At 48.2% G+C, this 18289-nt stretch overlaps 1 pseudogene; it reads left to right on the plus strand.

The window, feature by feature from the left end:
* Nucleotides 1–13835: 13835 nt before the first annotated feature.
* LOC123586431 lies at nt 13836–14635 on the plus strand (annotated as a pseudogene).
* Nucleotides 14636–18289: the final 3654 nt, after the last annotated feature.

The raw sequence follows: 18289 nt of genomic DNA on the forward strand, positions 1-18289 counted from the left end.
CCTCTCAAACTGTCGGCAGGGCCGGTCCTCCTGAGCCTTCTCCCTGGCGTGTGGGGGGCGTCCCCTCCCCGTGTCTTCACGTGGTCTCCCTCCCAGTGCCCGTCTGTGCCCCTGGTCACCCCTTCTTGTGGGGACACCAGTCAGCCTGGATCGGGGGCCCCAGGGCCCTCCTTTACCTCAGTCACCTCCACAAAGGCCCGTCTCCGAGTACAGTCACCCTGCAGCCCTGGGGGTGGGACTCAGCAGGTGGCTCTGGGGACATGGTTCAGCCCAACACGTGACCATGTGTCGCGCCCTTCCCTGCTCCGTCTGCTCCCACCCTCTATGCACCAGCTGCGCTGCGAAGACGCTGGGGCTGGCAACACCCACCCGGCAGCCCGCAGAGTGAGTCCTGTGGCCCGCCGGCCAGTGGGCACTCTACCCGTGGAGTGTGCCTCCTGCGACCACACCTGGCACCACGTCTCTGGTCGCTTCCCCAGAAGCAGAGCCTGTGACGGTGACTCACGTGCGTCTGGAAGCCTGCTGTCGGGAGAGGGTGTGAAGGCAGCCGGGGAAGCGGTGCGCTCAGCTCGAGTCGGGCCATAGTCTGATACCCAGGGGTGCCCAGGAGTCCGGATTTCACCAGAGAGGTGCCTTCTCCAGCGACAGGGGTCTGAGCTGCTACCCCCACACCAGCCGTTGGCCGCGGGCTGCCCTCGGGGAGGGGCGGGTGGTCCCGGGCATCTCTGCGCCGGCAGCTTGGCCAGCCCGGGGCGGCCCTCCGGCTCAGGGGGCTTGTGCGAATCTCCAGCCCTGGAGGGGGGCACGCCGGCCCCCGAGAGGGGGGTTGAGCGGCTCGCCGACGGCATCTGCTTTAACAATGACGGTTTTGCAGCAGCAGCAGCATGAAAGACCTAGATACCCCGAAAGACCCTCCCGCCACAGATTTCCTGGGTAAAACCCAACACGTGCCTGCTCGGGTACCGGGGTCACGACCCGGCAAAGGAAACCCGCGGCGGCCGCCGCCGCGCACCTGAGCCATTTGCTGGCCCAACGCCTCGGGCTCGGACGGGTCCACGGTGCAGGAAACGAGGATGTGGACCTGCCTGAGCAGAGGCTCTGTGTGAGATCTGGGTCCTCAGGGGGCCACGCGAAGTGGCCAGAGAAGTCCTGCGCACCGGCAGATGGCGCCAGAAAGGAAACCCACCGACTCTGCCTGGACCCCGCAGGAAAACTTCCCGCTGGGCATTTAGAGTTCAGGTCTCCCCCTGCACACTTGGGGGAACCGCACGCAGAGAAACGAAGTCAACGTGGTCCCAGATGGGTTACGGGCTGGTACCTGGCACGAGCCGACATAATCTTCTTTGGAGGTCTCGTCCCCCAGGGCCTCACAGGACGCCCAGGGGAAAAGCCCAGGCCTTCAGACGTGATCTCACGATTCAAACTTTAGAGAACGAGGGGCACCCGGGTGGCGCAGTCGGTTAAGCGTCCAACTCTTGGTTTGGGCTCAGGTCATCTCGCAGTTGGGGAGTTCAAGCCCCACATCGGGCTGGGCCGGAAGCGCTGAGCCTGCTTGGAATCTCTCTCGCCTCTCTCTCTGCCCCTCCCTGGCTTTCTCTCTCTCTCTCTCTCCCTCTCTCCAAACAAATAAATAAACATTAAAAAAATTTAGAGAATGAAAACAGTGCGCCTGCCGGATGGAGTCCTGAAGGAGACGGGGTGAGAAGAGCTTAACAAAGGGATCCTTTATAAAGATGTGGGCAGGGGAGGCGGGAGGTGGGCCCGGGGGGTGGGGGGGACGGAAGGGGAGCTCCTCTGACCCGCCAGCCAGTGCTTGCAGCTGCTGCCTCAGGCTGAAAACCGCCAAGCCAGTTTCCGTAGACCGAGGGTCTCCTTTCCCTGTTTCCTAGAGTGTTTTTCCTGCTGGTTATTTGCCTGGTTCTATCAAGTCCCCAGGTGACGCTATTACAAATTCATGGTCAAAACAGCTGACCCCCGTCAGGGAACGTGCCGTCGCCTGGAAGTTCTGGAAGCCCAGTGATCCTCGCACAGGCTGCCGGCGGGCACGGCCTGGTCGGGCAGGCAGTCAGGCTGTCCCACGCCACTGGGCTCCGGGAGCAGGTAACTCTCCCCCATGCTAGGGACGGTGGAGGCGGGCCCGGACAGGGCCCAGAGCCCCCGGGACATCTGGGTGTCATGGTGGAGGGAATGAGGCAGTGCGGCGCCCCCTAGCCTGAAGCGGAGCCCATCAGTCGTGGGGGGAGGGCCCTGTGGGGACCGTGCTTGCTGACAGCTCAGGGCCTGGCGTGGAGGGGGGAGGCCCGTGGGCGGGGGCGGCTCCACACGCCCTGAGCCCACGGGGTCCGGCTGAGCGTCTCCCCGGGCAGCTCCAGCACACGTGGGTGGGGCCTCGGTGGCAGCACTGGCGTGCCCTACTTGTGCACAGGCGGGAAGGACCCAGGTGTCCTCTCCCCTAAACTCTCACCCCTTCCCGTTCGCCCTCCGGGGTCCGGGGACGGCACCGTGCCCACGCTCAGCATGACTGAGCCGTCCTCGTTTGCTGGGGCCTCAGCGGATTCCAGCTGACCCCTGTGTTCTGCCTGTCCCCTCTCTCCCGCAGTCCCCACCCTGTAACTGGCCGCGCCGTGAGCCCGGACCGGGGTCGGGGGAAGGGGGTTAGCTGCCAGCTCTCCTTCCAGGCGGGGAGCCCATTGGCTTGTCAGGTGCAGTTGCCTGGGGCAGAGGGCAGAGTCCCCGGGGAAGCCTGTCCTTGGGCTCCAGGCCCCAGCGGCATCAGCTCCTGTCTCAACAGCACGTCTAGGAGGCACCTGTTAAAGACCCAACGTGAATCAAGGGAGCGGCACCCAAGCTAGGCAGGGTGGCAGGCCACATTGGGCACCCACGTCCAGGAGGACGGCAGCTGATCTTAGTGGCTTCCACAAAGCTTGTCCCCAGAAGGGGTGGGACTTCTGTGACCTGCCGAGAAGGGGCTTCTTGCTCTAGTCTCGGGACATGAGACTTTACAATATTAGAAATAGGTCTGGAAGATGGGATGATGCATGTATCAGCCAAGAAAATAGCGGCTTGAATCCATAAATTAGAAAAAAACCCCGAATTGCTCAACTTCGGAGGATACTGGGAACTAACTTATTATATATATTTTAAAATTGACTGGGGTGCCTGCGTGGCTCAGTCGGTTAAGCGTCCAACTTGGACTCAGGTCATGATCCCGTGATTTGTGAGTTCGAGCCCCGCGTCAGGCTCTGTGCTGACAGCTCGAAGCCTGGAGCCTGCTTCCGATTCCGTGTCTCCCTCTCTCTCTGCCCCTCCCCCGCTCATGCTCTGCCTCTCTCTCTCAATAATAAATGTTAATTAAAAAAAACTGATAAGTAATGGAAGAGAATCAGGGCGCCTGGGTGGCTCAGTCAGTTACACATCTGGCTCCTGGTTTTGCCTCAAGTCACCCTCCCACAGTTTGTGAGTTCGAGCCCCACATCAGGCTCCGCGTTGACAATGCAGAGCCTGCTTGTGGTTCTCTCTATGCCCCTCCCCCCTCAAAATAAATAAATAAAATAAAAAAGAAACCACAAAAGAGAGTCACACATTGGGAGATGCAGCGTCCAAAGCACCAGGAATCCCTCCACTTAGAGTCACACTGGCAAAATCTGTCTCGTCGAACCACTATGGGAATCTGGAGTCTACTGAAGGCTTGTAACTCCCAGGGGGAAGACACAGATGGTAAATTGTGGTTAATTTAGGTCAGTGTGAGCTCTGAGTGCAGTAGCAGATACCCGCCCCACACCCCTCTCATGGCAGGCAGCGGCACGTGTGGTCCTGGGCATCGTGGACACAGCCTGCAAGAGCGTGGGCAGACAACACACGCCCCATCCTCCAAATAGTGAGGGTCTGTGCTCTGATCACCGATTGTTGCTTCTAATCACAGAGCTGCACACAAAGATGTGGGAGGCCATTGCCGCACCTCCCTCACTGTGGCAAGCCCCTCCCTCTCTGGTTGAAGAGACTTCCGGGGGGGGGGGATTTAAAGAGCCAGCACCCTTTCCTCCAACTTTATTTGCTTCTTTCTGCCCCTTTGGGAGTCAAACCTGAAAGACTAGGACATCCAAAAGCAACTGCATATAAGAGGAAACATAGAAAGGGGCCATGCATGCCCACTGAAAGGAACGGGCTCAGAAAAGACCAAGTAAGACCTCAGGTTTGCCCCTGGCACTGATCCTTAGCACAGAGACTGCTGCTGCTGCTGCTGCTGCTGCTACTTATGATGATGGTCAAGAGCAAATCCTGGGGAAGGAGGAGAATCTGATTTCCAGAGTTACCACATTAGATTCAATGTCCGGTTTTCAACAGAAAAATCTCAAAGCACACAAAGGAACAAGAACATATAAGGCCCATTTAAAGGAAAAAAGTCAACAGAAACTGTCCCTGGAAAAGACCTGATGGCGGAACTACTAGACAAAGACTTTAAAACAATTGTCTAAAATATGCCCAAAGGACTTAAGGAAGATGTGGAGAATGTCAAGAAAATGACGCATGAATAAAATGGAAATATCAACAAAGGGATGGAAAACCTAAAGAGAAACCAAAAAGAAATTCTGGAGCTGAAAAGTGCAATAATGGAAATGAAAAATTCACAAGAGGGATTCAAAGGCAAATTTGAGCAGGCAGAAGAAAGAACCGGTGAACATGAAGACAGGACAATAGAAATGATCGGGTCTAAAGAACAGAAAAAGAGGGGGCGCCTGGGTGGCGCAGTCGGTTAAGCGTCCGACTTCAGCCAGGTCACGATCTCGCGGTCCGTGAGTTCGAGCCCCGCATCGGGCTCTGGGCTGATGGCTCAGAGCCTGGAGCCTGTTTCCGATTCTGTGTCTCCCTCTCTCTCTGCCCCTCCCCTGTTCATGCTCTGTCTCTCTCTGTCCCAAAAATAAATAAACGTTGAAAAAAAAATTAAAAAAAAAAAAAAAGAACAGAAAAAGAAACACAGGTTGCAGTGAGCAGAGCCCGAGGGACCTGTGGGACATCTCCAAGCAGACCAGCATACACATTATGGGAGTCCCGGAGGAGGAGAGAGGCGGAAAGAGATAGAATAAATTGTGGCTTAAAATCTCCCAAATTTGGGGTGCCTGGGTGGCTCAGTCGGTTGAGCGTCTGACTTTGGCTCAGGTCATGATCTCATGGCTCATGAGTTTGAGCCCCACGTCTGGCTCTGTGCTGACAGCTCAGAGCCTGGAGCCTGCTTCGAATTCTGTGTCTCCCACTCTCTCTCTCTGCCCCTCTCCCACTCACTCTGTCTCTCTCTCTCTAAAAAATAAAAACATTAAAAAAAATTTTAATAAAAAAAAATTTCCCAAATTTGATGAAAGATGTGAATATAAGCATCCAAGAGGCTCAATGACCTCCAACTTAAGAGGAACTCAAAGAGACCCATGCTGAGACACAGCATAATCGAAACTTCAAGAGCCAAACACAAAAAGAAACTTGACAGCAGCAGGAGAGAAGCAGTTCATCGCACCCAAGGGATGCTCAGTGAGATAACAAGCTCATTTCTCAACAGAAACTTTGGAAGCCAGAAGGCCGTGGGCCTATATATCCAAAGTGCTTAAAAGGAAAAACAACCTGTCAATCACGAATCCCATTTCCACCAAAAGGGTCCTTCAAGAGTGAGGGAGAAATGAAGACATTCCCAGAAACACAAAAACTGAGGTGGTTCTTTACCACTAGACCTGCCCTGAAAGCTCCAGGGAGTTCTGTGGGACACATTAACACAATAAAGGACCCCCCCCCCACACACACACACACGTGACCATCTCAACCGATGCAGAGAAGAGAGCGTCAGACAAAAATCAACACCCTTTCATGATAAAAACCCTCAACACACTGGGAATAAGAGAAAACTATCTCAACATAATAAAAGGCGTAGTTGAAAAACCCATAGCAAACATCATACTCAATGGTGAAATACTGAAAGATTTTCCTCTAAGACCAGAATGAGGCAAAGATATCTGCTCTTATCGTTTCTCTTCATCTAGCCAAAGCAATTAGACAAGAAAAAGAAAAAAAGGCATCCAGATTAGAAAGGAAGAACTCAACTTCTCTCCATTTGCAGATGGTAGGATCTCATATGTGGAAAAGCCTAATGGTTGCACAGAAACCCCCGTTAGAACTGGTAAATGCGTTCAGTAAAGTAGCAGAACACGAGGTCAACACACACACATTAGTTGTGTTTCTATATACTAGTAATGAATGATCTGAAAAAGAAATTACAGAACAATCTCATTTACACAGCATCAAAAAGAATAAAATAATCAGAAATTAACCAAGGAGGTGAAAAGCAAGGCAAACTAGAAATTTTTGTAAAAGAATTAGAGACGGTGCAAACAAATGGAAACACATTCACGTTCACGGGTTCGAAGACTTAATATCGTGAAAACGTCGATACTACCAAAGTGATCTACAGATTCAATGCGATCCCTGTCAAAATCCTTAGGACAACTTTTGCAGAAATACAAAACTCATCCTAAAATTAGATGAAATCTCAAGGGGACCCAAATAGCCAAAACCATCTTGAAAAAGGAGACCAAAGCTGAAAGGATCACACTTCCTGATTTCGACACATACTAACCGACCTACTGTGATCGAGATGACATGCTATTGGCATAAAGCCAGGTATACAGACCAAAGGGACAGAATAGAGAATCCAGAAATGGAGCCTCGGATATATGAACAAGCGAGTTTTGACAAGGAAGCTAAGACTATTCAGTGGGGAAAGGACAGTCTTTTCAACATACGGTGCTGGAAAACTGGACGTCCACATGCTGGAGAATGCTGTTGGAGCCTTAGCTCACACCACGTACAAGAATTAACTCAAACTGGATCAAAGATTTAATTTTAAGACTGAAAACAACAGGGGCGCCTGGGTGGCTCAGTCAGTTGAGCGTCCGACCTTGATTTCATCTCAGGTCATGATCCAGGGTCGTGGGATCGAGCCCCCGTGTTGGGCTTTGCACTGGGCACGGAGCCTGCTTGGGATTCTCATTCTCTCCCCCCTACCACACGTGCACGTGCTCTCTCTCTCTCTTTCAAAAAAGAAAAAGACAGAAAACAATAAAACTTTTAGAATGAAACATAGGACAAAAGATGCATGACTTTGGATTTGGGAGTGATTTCTTGGTTGTGACAGCAACAGCAGAGGCAACAAAAGAAAAAGTAAACAGGGGCCCTGGGTGGCTCAGTCTTAAGCGTCCGACTTCAGCTCAGGTCATGATCTCACGATCTGTGGGTTCAAGCCCTGTGTCGGGCTCTGGGCTGTCAGCTCAGAGCCTGGAGCCTGGTTCAGAGTCTGTGTCTCCCTCTCTCTCTGCCCCTCCCCCACTCACGCTCTGTCTCTCAAAATATGAATAAATGTTAAAAAAAAACGTGTGCAAACATGTTTTAAAAAAAGAAAAAGGAAACAAATCGGACTCCATGAAAGTTAAAAAATTTTTTTCCATCAAAAGGCATTAGCCACAGAATGAGAGAAAATATTTGCAAGCATAGCTCTGATGAAGGATTACCATCCAGAATATGTAGAGCACTTACTTCTACAACAACAACAACAACCCGGTTCAATGACGGGCGTAGGACATGGAACAGACATTGCTCCGAAGACACGCAAATGGCCAATAAGCACAGGAAAAGGTGCTCGACGTCACTAAGCATTAGGGGCGCTCAAATCAAAGCTATGATAAGACGCCGCCTCACACTTGTGAGGAGGATCACTATCAAAAAATAAAAACGAAGAAAATAACAAGCGTCGGCAAGGATGTGGAGTGACTGGAGCCCCCCTCCTCGGGCGCTGTTGGTGGGCACGTGAGATGATACAACCGCTGTGCCAAACAGTGTGGCATTTCCTCGAGATACTGATAATCACCACATGACCCCGCAGGTGTACTTGTGGGCACATTCCCCAAAGAATTGAAAGCAAGGACTCGAGTAGGTTTTTTGTGCACCCACGTTCATGGCGGCAACATTCACGGTAGCTAAAACACGGAAGGAAGCGTGGATGAACGGACAAGCAAAACGCCGTCCATCCTTACACTGGAACATTATCCAGCCTTCAAAAGGAAGGGGATTCTGACACGTGTACCGCGCGGGTGAACTTGGAAAACACGACGCTGAGTGAAATAAGCCAGCCGTGAAAGACAAAGACTGTATGAAATCCACTTGTCTGAGGCGCATAGTCAAAATTGCAGACAGGAAGTAGAAGGGAGATTGCCGGGGGCCGGGGGAGGTGACAGTTTGGAGTTAGGGCTTGATGGGTATTGTTTCAGTTGGACAAGATGAAAAGAGTTCTGGAGAAGGACAGGGTGAAGCCTGCACGTTACGCATGGAGGTGACGCCACAGAAACGTACGCTTAAAAATGGTTAAGATGATAACTCTTATGGGTTTTTTTTAAATGTTTACTTTGAGAGAAAGAGTGTGTGTTTGGAGGGGCAGAGAGAGAAGGAGAGAGAGGGAGAGAGAGAGGATCCAAGCCGGCTCTCCACTGTCAGCACAGAGCCCGACGTGGCGCTCGAACCCATGAATCCCGAGATCGTGACCGAAATCCTGAGCCGAAATCAAGAGTCGATGCTTAACCGACTGAGCCACCAGGCACCCCGATAAGTTTTGTGTTATGTGTATTTTACCACAATAGCAAAGAAAGGAAAAGGGAATAATTATAAAAAATTGGAAATAAGATAAACATCCAAGAATCGAGAATCATGCGATCGGAAGGAAAGAGTCAAGCGCGTATCCTGCTTTTCCTACCCAAACCAGATCTCCGGGCAACCGCAGCGGGAGAGGGGGCTTCTCTCCAGAGAAATACTCTCGCTGATGAACAGAGGTCGACCCGGTGAACCTCCTGACGCACGCACAGACCGCTAGCAGACTTGTCAAACCCCCAGCCCGCTTCACCCAAGTCTCGTTCGGAGACATTTCAGGGCCTTCTGGGGAGCCACGCCCACCCTCACGGCCACCAGGACCCCTGGGGGGGGGCACAGAGCGGCAGTGGTGGGTGCTAGAGCAGGGCCGCCGGCCTTGAGTGCCACCCCCAAGGGGGCAGCACACCCTGGGGGACGCTAGCTTAAGGAACCATAAGCCAAGTGGAGAGAGAGGACAAAAGCTGGGCTGTGGGGGGAAGCCTCCTTTCCTTACCCTGCCAAGGAGAGGGGGCTTCTCTGGTGGGTCTGGACTGCGGGCCGGCGGAAGCGTGGGCCTGCCCTTCACCTCTGTGCGCTGAGCTGCTGGTCCCACTCACCCGTGCACCCCTCACGTCCCCTCAGGAAACCGAGATTCTCGGGGCGCCTGGGGGCTCAGTCAGTTAAGCATCCGACTTCGGCTCAGGTCATGATCTCACGGTTCATGAGTTTGAGCCCCACATCGGGCTCTGTGCTGACAGCCTGGAGCCTGCTTGGGATTCTGTGTCTCCCTCTGTCTCTGCCCCTCCCCCACTCACACCGTCTCTGTCTCTCAAAAATGAATAAACATTTAAAAAAATATATATTTTAAAGTAATGGATGGGGGCACCTGGGTGGCTCAGTCGGTTAAGTGCCTGACGTCAGCTCGAGTCACGATCTCGTGGTTTGTGGGTTCAAGCCCCGCATAGGGCCCTGTGCTGGCAGCTCGGAGCCTGGAGCTGCTTCGGATTCCTTGTCTCCCTTTCTTTCTCTCCGCCCCTGCCCGTGCTCTCTCTCAAAACTAAATAAACATTAAAAAAATAAAATTAAAAAAAAAAAGAAACTGAGATTGTACATCTTTGAGAACGAGGGCAATGAACCCAACATAAAGTCTACATCAAGGTTGAGTTGTGAAGGCTCACGTTGTGGGGACTTCACCGGGTCCTCTTCTGTCCCACTCCTTTGTCTTTGTGACCTGCCCTGGCCAGGCCAGGAGGAGGACAGTGGCTGTAAGAGCATGACCTCTAAGGGGGCAGCGTCATGTCACGGACGTCCTTCTTGATGTAGACAACTGTTGATTTTCATTACACTGTGTTCTAATTACGGTTTCATGGTCTCCGACCACATCTGTGGCAAAGGTCCGGATCTACTCTGACAACCTCCCAGCAGATGGCAGCAAAGTGTCTTGTCCTAACAAGAGTCAGCCTCCGTCCGGCTTTCTGACCTGAGTCCCTCTGTGAGGCTGCCAACACGCGGCTCCTGAGGAAGAAACGGTCCAGAACCGGAGGGTGTTCGTGGCCTGAGACCATCACAAACGACCTGCGCTTCTCGACACGTGGGCGCTCACGTGACGGGGTGCTGAGCAGCGTGAGCCCTAGAGGACATCAAGCAGAGGCGGTGGCCTTGGCCCTGACCCTGCTCAGACACAGACTTCAGATTTCCGAGACAGCCACCACACCAGGGAGTTGGGGGAAACTTATTGAACACATTCTTTTCCAAATGGTGAAACTGGGGGCCACCTAGAACCTTGTTATCTTATATGTAACATTCGAGAGATTGTGCTTCATTTTCATCTCCGCTTCGGGCATGAAAACCCACCAGGGGCTGAGTGAGGGTGTGGACACGGTGTATCTTAGTGGCCGTGGCGAAGACACACGTGCACGTTGGTGGTGATATTGAGCATTAGAGCTTTGTTTTTAAGTTTACTTATTTGTTTTGAGAGAGACGGAGAGAGAGAGAGCACGTGTGTGCGAGCACAAGTGGGGGAGGAGCTGAGAGAGGGGGAGAGAGAATCCCAAGCAGGCTCCACGCTGTCAGCAGAGCCCCTCGCAGAGCTCCAGCCCGTGAGCCATGAGATCACGACCCGAGCCGAAACCGAGGACCAGACATTCAACGGACTGAGCCACCCAGGCACTGCTAGAGGTTTGTTTGAAAGTTTGAAAAACAAAAAAATAAGAGTCTACGCTGTGGAATAGACACTATACTAAAAAATATTTAGGTGAGGGGCACCCGAGTGGCTCAGTCGGTTGGGTGTCTGATTCTTGATTTTGGCTCAACAGTTTGTGAGACTGAGCCCCATGTCGGGCTCTGCACTGGCCATGTGGAGCCTGCTTGGGATTCTCTCTCTCTCTCTCTCTCTCTCTCTGTGCCTCCCCCTGCTCAAGCACACTCTCTCAATAAAGAAAGAAACATTAAAAGGAATATTTAGGTGATTTGCTACCAACTGCTCATACACAGTCCTCTTCCATTTAATGTCAAAAACCTATTCCTAAAAATTAGACATTCTCCACAAAAATGTCAGCTGAGAATCAACTTTATAATATAACTAAGAACCGGCAGAATACTTCCGTGTAAGTAACACACTTACTTACATATAACTGAATGTAAAACACTAAACACTTCACTTCCTAAACACAGTGATGGTCAAGGATGTTAACGAACCCGTCAGCAGGAACGTGGTTTCTGCCGTGTCTCCAGCCGTGTCCCAAGCGCACACACACCCATCTGTTTATCCTCGAGCAAAACACGTTCACGCGACTACAATCATCTACCCATTGTTTCTGAGATGGAACTCAAGATGGTCCCACACGTTATTCTCGTAAAGTTCTTTTACTCATTCGGGAGGACATAAATATAAAGTGTTCCTGTGTAAGCATTGCTAGAAAAAAATTTGAGAGACCCACATTCTCTAAAAGTGTAAGCATTAAGGGCCCGGAAGTCTTCAATGTCAGGAATATCGCCTTGTAGCTGTCCTGTGGGCTGCGCCTGTATCAGGTGCCGCTTTTGATGAGGCAACGTCTAGCTTCAGAAGACCATCTGAACCACTGTTCACCTGGGGCAAGGCGAATATTTTTTATTTTGCAGAAACCAGCAAAATTCAGTAACATGATGCCAGATCATTCATGCAGAAAACAATCACTAATGCCAAATAATGTTACTCATTATTTAGAGGATAAACTACAAAACTGAGTAATTGAAATTACGGTAGATGGGATAAGTAGAAGTATGATGATTTTCGCTGAAGTGAATATTCATCAACTGCTCCACCCTCCCGGGAACGTGGGGCGGGGGGGACGGTGCAGGGTTTGCACTGCCTGGTCCCCTTGTGGTCTGGTGGGACCATACGACTGGTGTTGGCTAATGAGGTGTGGGAGGGAGTGGCATGCGGCATCCTCATACCAGAGCGTTTAATTGCCAGAGTTCTCTTTCCCTCAGCCCGGAAGACCAGAAATATTCCAGAAAATGGCCATTTCGTCAACCTGGGTCCTGAAACAAAGATGGCAGAGTGGAGCCTCAGCCGACGCACTTACTATGAGCGAGACTAAATTCCCAGAAAGGAAGTGGGAAACACCCTAAGTATCCATTGGTGGACAAACGGACAAGCAAAATTCGGTATGTACATACAAGGGAATATTACTCAGCCTTGAAAAAGAATGAAATTCTGGGAAATGCTATGATTTGGAAGAACCTTAGAGTCCTGATACTATGTGGAATAATCCAGACACAAGACTGTAGGATTCCGCTTACACGAGAGGCCTAGATAGTTAAATTCATAGAGGCAGAGGTGGAACAGTGACTATCGGAGGCTAGGGTTGGGGGCTCCATGGGACTTATTATTTAATAGATGCAGAATTTCATTGAGGGATGATCAAAAAGTGGAGACGAATGGTGGCGACAGCTGCGTGACATCGTGAAGGTTCTCAACGCCACTGAACCGTATGCTTTACAATGGTTAAAATGGGAAATTTTGTTTTACATATTTTAGCACAATATAAAAATTTTTATTTTTTTATTTATTTTTTAAAATAATTTTTTAAAGTTTTATCCATGTAAGTAATCTCCATACCCAATGTGGGGCTCAAACTCATGACCCTAACATCAGGAGTCACATGCTCTTCTCACTGAGTCAGGCAGGAGGTCCTAATATTTTTTTTTAAATATATTTTTTTTAACGTTTATTTATTTTTGAGACAGAGAGAGACAGAGCATGAACAGGGGAGGGGCAGAGAGAGAGAGGGAGACACAGAATCAGAAGCAGGCTCCAGGCTCTGAGCCATCAGCCCAGAGCCCAACGCGGGGCTCGAACTCACGGACCGTGAGATCGTGACCTGAGCTGAAGTCGGACACTTAACCGACTGAGCCACCCAGGCACCCCGGTCCTAATATTTTTTTTAAAGAATCAAATAGAGGGGCGCCTGGGTGGCTCAGTCGTTGAGCGTCCAACTTCAGCTCAGGTCACGATCTTGTGATCTCGCGGTCCGTGAGTTTGAGCCCCGCGTCGGGTCTAGGCTGATGGCTCAGAGCCTGGAGCCTGCTTCTGATTCTGTGTCTCCCTCTCTCTCTGCTCTTCCCCCGTTCATGCCCTGTCTCTGTCTCTGTCTCAAAAATAAGTAAACGTTAAAAAAAAAAAAAAACATTAAAAAAAAAAGAATCAAATAGAGGGACGCCTGGGTGGCTCAGTCGGTTAAGTGTCGGACTTTGGCTTAAATCATGATCTCACAGTCTATGAGTTCGAGCCCTGCATTGGGCTCTGTGCTGACAGCTCGGAACCTGGAGCCTGCTTCAGATTCTGGGTCTCCCTCTCCCTCTGGCCCTTCCTCTCTCATGCTGTCTCTATCTCTCTCAAAAATAAAGAAACATTAAAAAAAAATTCACTCTAGGGATTCAAAATCAAATTTGAGCAAGCCGAAAAAAGAGTCATTGAATTTGAAGATATATCAATTGAGATTATCTAGTCTTAGAAAGAAAAATAAATTAAGAAATGAACAGTGTCTCAGAGACCTGACGTACCCAAAGTAGAATGATGTAATCAAAAGAGAACAAGTCAACCAAGAATTCTATATCCAGCAAAATCATTCTTTAAAAATGAAGAAAAGCTTAAAACATTCTTAATAATAATAAACCAAAGAGGGGAGAGCTTGTTGTTAGTGGATCTAACCTACAGGGAATACTAAAGCAAGTCCTTTGGGCTGAAATAAAAAGACACTAGACAATAATTCAGATTCACATGAAGAAATTCAGAACACCAGTACAGCTATGTGCAAAGATAAATACAAAAGACAGGTTATGAGTAGTTTTTGTTTATAACTGCTTTTTTTCCTCCCTGACTTATAGGACAGCTACAGAAGCAATGTAAATCTAAGTTGATGCTCACAAAACATATGGAAATTGTCTTATAACATCTTATAATGATATAAGTGTCACTCAATCCAGAAGACACGATATTTATAAACATATATGCACCCAACGACAAAGCCTCAAAATACATGAAGCAAAAACTGACAAAACCTTTAAAGGGAGAAACTTACAATTTAACAATAATAGTTGGAGCTCTCGCCTTTTTCCCACCGTCGTGGTGTGTGTGGTTGACTGTTCCTCGCCATGTTTTCTCACAAGACTTTCAGGATTAAGCGATTCCTGGCCAAGAAACAAAAGCAGAATGGGCCCATTGCCCGGTGGATTTGGATGAAAATTGGTAATTAAATCAGGCAGAACTCCAAGAGGAGGCATTGGAAAAGAACCAAGCTGGGTCTCTAAGGGATTGCACATGAGACAGCACACATACTTATGCTGCATGAACGTCACATGTTCCTGTCCGATGGCTCTGTAACATCCCTACTACCTGAATAACAGACATGTTTTACCAGGGAAATGATTTCCTCTGTTGCTAAGCTTCTGCTCCAGTGAGTTGGTTCAGTAATAAATATGTGAGACCTTTTGGTTGGAAAAAAAAAAACAAACAATAATAGTTGGAAGCTTTAATACCCAACTTTCATAATGGATAGAACAATTAGATAGAAGATCAGCAAAGAAAGAGAAGACATGAAAACCACTACAGGCCAACTAGACCTAAGAGGCATAATAGAACTTTCCACCTGACAACAAAAGGATACACAATCTTCTCAAGTGTACGTGAAACATTCTCCAAGACAGACCATATGTTAGGCCATAAAATAGGTCTCAGTAAATTTAAAAGGATTGAAATCATGCAAAGAATATTCTCTGACCAAAATAGAATGAAATTACAAATCATCAGAAAGAAAGAAATTTGGAAAATTCACACTTCTGTGGAAATTAAACAGCACACTCCTAAATTACTAATGGTCAAAGAGGAAATTCCAAGGGAAATTAGAAAGTACTTTGAGGGGCGCCTGGGTGGCGCAGTCGGTTAAGCGTCCGACTTCAGCCAGGTCACGATCTCGCGGTCCGTGAGTTCGAGCCCCGCGTCAGGCTCTGGGCTGATGGCTCAGAGCCTGGAGCCTGTTTCTGATTCTGTGTCTCCCTCTCTCTCTGCCCTTCCCCTGTTCATGCTCTGTCTCTCTCTGTCCCAAAAATAAATAAACGTTGAAAAAAAAATTAAAAAAAAAAAAAGAAAGTACTTCGAAAAGACTAAAAACAAAAACACAACGTACCAAAACTTATGGGATACAGCAAAAGCAGTGTTCAGAGAAATTGGTATCTTTCAACACCTACACTGAAAATAACAAACACCTCAAATTAATAAACTAATCTTTCACCTTAAGAAGGTAGAGAAGAGTAAATTAAACTCAAAGCAGGCAGAAGGATGGGAATAGTAAAGATTAGAACAGAAACAGAGAATAGAAAAAACAGTAGGAAAAAAAAATCAATGAAACCAAAAGGTTGGTTCTTTAAAAAGATATATAGGGGGGGCGCCTGGGTGGCGCAGTCGGTTAAGCGTCGGACTTCAGCCAGGTCACGATCTCGCGGTCCGTGAGTTCGAGCCCCGCGTCGGGCTCTGGGCTGATGGCTCAGAGCCTGGAGCCTGTTTCCGATTCTGTGTCTCCCTGTCTCTCTGCCCCTCCCCCGTTCATGCTCTGTTTCTCTCTGTCCTAAAAATAAAAATAAACGTTGAAAAAAAAATTAAAAAAAAAAAAAAGATATATAGGTGCGCCTGTGTGGGTCAGTCAGTTGAGAGTCCGACTTCAGCTCAGGTCATGACCTTATGGTTGGTGAGTTCGAGCCCCACATCAGGCTCACTGCTGTCAGCCTGTCAGCACAGAGCCCACTTCAGATCCTCTGTCCCCCTCTCTCTGCACCTCTCCTGCTTTCACTCTCTCAAAAATAAATAAACATTAAATGAAAAGGTAAATAAAATAGAAAAGCTTTAGCTAGACAGACCAAGAGGAAAAGAGAAGACTGAAATCACTAAAATCATGTATGAAAAAGGGGACATTACTACTGACCTTACAGAAATAAAAATGATTATAAGGGAATACTATGAACAACAAATTAGATGATCTGGATGAAATGAAATAATTCCTAGAAAGATATAAACTAGCTCAAGAAGAAATAGAAATTTTGTTTTAAAATTTTTTAAAAATGTTTTCATTTATTTTTGAGAGAGAGAGAGAGAGCATGAGCAGGGGAGGGACAGAGAGAGAGGGAGACACAGAATCGGAAGCAGGCTCCAGACTCTGACCTGTCAGCAGCACACAGCCCGACGCAGGGCTCAAACCCGCCGACCATGAGATCATGACCTGAGCCGAAGTCGGGTGCTTAACCGACTGAGCCCCCCAGGTGCCCCAGAAATAGAAATTTTCTACTCTTACAGTGGACCTGAAACAGGTAAAGAGAGATAACAATCTAAAAATCTTCCCTCATTAAAAACCCAGATGACTTTACTACCAAAGTCCACCAGAAGTTTAATGAAGAATCAACATCAGTTTGTCATAAGCTTTCAAAAAGGGAAGACTCACTAATTCATTCTAAGAGGCCAACATTACCATGATAACAAAACCAGACAAAGACATCACAAGAAAAGAAAACTACAGACCAATATCCCTTATGAACATGGATGCAAAAATTCTCCACAAAATACTAGCAACCCAAACCCACCAGCATTTAAAAAGGATTATTCCCAGTACCAACTGGAAAATATCCCAGGATTGCAAGTTGTGTTCAACAAATGAAAGTTGATCAATGTAACACGCCATATTAAATAAATAAAGGGAGGAAACCACATGATCATCAACAGATAGAATAAAAGCATTTGACAAAACATAGCATCTATCCATGGCCAAAACACTTAGCAAAGCAGAAAGAGTAGGGAAGTTTCTCCACCCGATAAAGGGCATCTAGGAAAAACCCACAGGTAACATCATACTTGATGGTGGAGGGAGGACAGCTTTCCTTCCAAGATCAGGAGCCAGACAAGGGCACCAACTTTCACCTCTCCTGTTCAACCTGTGCAGGAGATGCCAGCCAGGCAATTAGGCAAGAAAATAATCCAAAGTCATCCTGATTGGGAAGGAAGAAGTAAAGGTATTTCTCTTTGTAGATGACATGATCTTAAATATAGAAAACACTAGAAAGCACGCCAGAAAACTGGTAGCTGTAATAAGCGAGTTTGGCGAGACTTGAGATATGAGATCAACATACAAAACTCGGCTGTGTTTCATACTAACAAGGAGCAATCCAAAATGAAATTGAGAAAAATCCGATTAAGAAGAGCATTAAAAACAATAAAATATTTAGTAATAAGTTTAACCAAAGAAGTGGTTGTGTACTGAAAACTATAAAGTATTGTCGAAAGAAATTAGAAAAGATCTAAATAAATGGAAAGTCATCTTGTGTTCACGGATCAGAGATTTCCCATCATTAGATGGCACCGATCCCCAAGTTCATCTGCAGAGTCAATGCAATCTCCAACATTTCCAGCTGTGCTTTTCGGCAAAAATGGACAGGCTAGGGCGCCTGGGTGCCTCGGTTGGTTGAGCACCTGATTCTTGATTTCGGCTCCAGGCATGGTCTCTCGGTTCATGGGTTTGAGCCCTGCACTGGGCTCTGTGCTGACGGCGGGGGGGTGGGGGCCTGCTTGGGATTCTCTCTCTCCCTCTGCCCCTCCCCCACGTGTGCTCACTCCCTACCTCTCTTTATTAAATAAATAAACATTTAAAAACAACGGATAAGCTAATCCTAAAATTCCTGTGAAGCTGTGGGAGACTCAGAATAGCCAAACAATCTTCAAAAACGACAAAATTGGAGGACTCATATTTCTCGATTGAAAAGTTTACTACAAATTCCGTACCACAGTTTACCACAAAGATTCAATAACCTGCTACAAATCAACAGTGTGATCCTGGCCTAAGGACAGACATATTGGTTACTGGAAAATAATCAAGACTTGAGAGAGTAATCTTTTAACAAATGGTGCCGGGACAACTGGACATCCGCATGCAAAAGAACAAAGCTAGACATCTGCTTCACATCACATACAAAAATGGACTCAAAATGGACCAAAATGTAAGAGCCAAACTATTAATCTTAGAAGAAACAGAAACATACATTTTTGTTACCTGGAATTAACAGTGGTTTCTTACGAGGGCGCCTGGGTGGCTCCGTCGGTTCAACGCCCGAC

The sequence above is a fragment of the Leopardus geoffroyi genome, chromosome C3 (genome assembly GCF_018350155.1).
Source record: "Leopardus geoffroyi isolate Oge1 chromosome C3, O.geoffroyi_Oge1_pat1.0, whole genome shotgun sequence".
NCBI lineage: Eukaryota > Metazoa > Chordata > Mammalia > Carnivora > Felidae > Leopardus > Leopardus geoffroyi.